Raw genomic sequence first — 2175 nt, forward strand, 5'->3', positions numbered from 1 at the left:
GCCCCAGTGACAGCTTTTGTACCTTTATTTCTGAGAGTGTATAGGAAAGTGCCCAAGAAACATTGCTCAAAAAAAGTCGCCCGGCAAAATTGCTCAAAAATTTGCCCTGTGTATCATCAGACTTACTCTCTTTCGTGGATAAAAGGATACAATTTCATTATATTTCTTGCTCTTTTCTGCACCCTATAAAGTACCATTAAAGTAACCCATATGACTAGTGTGGAACAATTTTCAAAGTCTTTGTCTTCAGTTGGTTGGTAACTGCTACAATTAGATCACAGAATGGAGTTCACAGAGCTGAACTCGAGAACCAGATCAGTTCACTTTGTAAATGAATCAGTGAGACCAGTTTTGGAAACTGTATCAACCGATTCACTAAAAAGACCTACAAGAATGATTCCTTCATGTATTGGACTCACATCTATCACTATCAATGTGGCACAAAGCTAGGGCAGTTGTCAATATTGCCAAGAGATTTATATTTTGGTCCTTACAACTATCATATGGTTAAATTGGTGTAATAAAGCACACAAATACTTCCACTATGATTTAATGGAGCTTTTTCATCATCTTGAAACTTGACTGCTTCAGTCCCCATTCATTTTTCTTATTCTAAAAGAAGTGGCCAAGATATTTTTTTTAATTCACATTTTGCATTCCATAGAAGCAAGTTGTACGGGTTTGGTGAAGAAATATTGACACGTTTCATTGTTGAGAGAACCATCCCTTTAAGAATAAGAATCTGTTGGGAGTGTTGCGGCGGCCATATTGGTTTAAATATATGTGAACAGATTGTGAGGCTATAAATGCTGTTGTGCTTTTCACTGCTGCTGAATGCCTTGAGGGAGCTGCGGTATTGGAACAGCCATGTGTACACACTACATAACATGTTTACCCTCCACATTCACATCTGTTAAAAAGGGAATCAAAACATGCTACAAACATGCAGCAAAGAGCCGTTTTCCTCTGCATTGGTACAGTTATGGCAAGCCATACAGGACAGAGGGAGGAGTGAAAAAAGAGAAGAGGTGCAGAAAAGGGTGTGTTATAGAGGTACTGATGTAAGATCAACTCATACACACACACACCCTCCTAGCAGGGAAGGGTGTTTTCAATTCCTGTGGTCTGCGTTCGGCTGTCATGCAGCGCTCTGATAGGCCGAGGATGTGGATGGCGAGGAATTTAAAGTGTTCTTCCAAGAATTTGTGTTTTTCTTGAGGTTTCTCCCCCTTCCCCGCATAGTGTTGTGATAAGGGAAGTCCATCTGTTCAGAGTTGTTTTCAATCAGTGAGATTACTATCAGCTGTCAGTGTGTGCCCTGTTTTATTTAAAGAACAGGGATCTATCAAAGTGTGGTCATGTTTGTGGAAGTGTATCATGGCACAAACAAATGAGATCTCTGAGGACCTCAGAAAAAGAGTTGGTGTTGCTCATCATGCTAGAAAAGGTTTCAAAGCCATCTCTAAAGAGTTTGGACTCCACCAATCCACGGTCGGACAGATTGTGTACAAATGGAGGAAATTCAAGATCACTGTTACCCTCCCCAGGAGTGCTCCACCAACAAAGATCACTCTAGTGGGTCATGCAGCAAGACAACGACCCCAAGCACACAAGTCGTTCTACCACAGAATGGTTAAAGAACAAAGTTAATGTTTTGGAATGACTGAGTCAAAGTCCGGACCTTAATCCAATTGAATTTTTTTTGGAAGGACCTGAAGCAAGCAGTTCATAGGACGAAACCCACCAACATCACAGAGTTGAAGTGGTTCTGTACTGAAGAATGGGCTAAAATTCCTACAAGCCGTTGTGCAGGACTGATCAGCAGTTACAAGAAACGTTACTTGCAGTTATTGCTGCAAAAGGGGGTCACACCAGATACTGAAAGCAAAGATTCACATACTTTTGCCACTCACAAATATTTAACATTCGAGATGACAGCACGTGACGTTCTACTCGGAGCTGTTCACGTCCTCCGACTCGGAACTATGCTTTTCTATGGCAACTCTAAAAACACCTCAACAGAGCCTGCGATGGTCAGGTGGTACAGCGGTCACGTGGTACAAGTCGTAGCTCTCAGAAAACTCCCAGTTCACTAGTTGTAATTTTGAGCTCTACGAGGACATGAACGCTTTTACAAGTTGGAATCTCGTAATTACGGGAATTCCGATATGGCGT

General features: G+C 41.6%; 1 protein-coding gene across 4 annotated transcripts in view; it reads right to left on the reverse strand.

Annotated features, from left to right (window-relative positions):
* The window catches only part of evi5b (ecotropic viral integration site 5b), a 49150-nt gene that overhangs the window by 6735 nt on the left and 40240 nt on the right, over window positions 1-2175 (reverse strand). The window lies entirely within an intron of this gene.

The sequence above is a fragment of the Sinocyclocheilus rhinocerous genome, unplaced genomic scaffold (assembly GCF_001515625.1).
Source record: "Sinocyclocheilus rhinocerous isolate Xijiao unplaced genomic scaffold, SAMN03320098_v1.1 scaffold98, whole genome shotgun sequence".
NCBI classification, from domain to species: Eukaryota; Metazoa; Chordata; class Actinopteri; order Cypriniformes; family Cyprinidae; genus Sinocyclocheilus; species Sinocyclocheilus rhinocerous.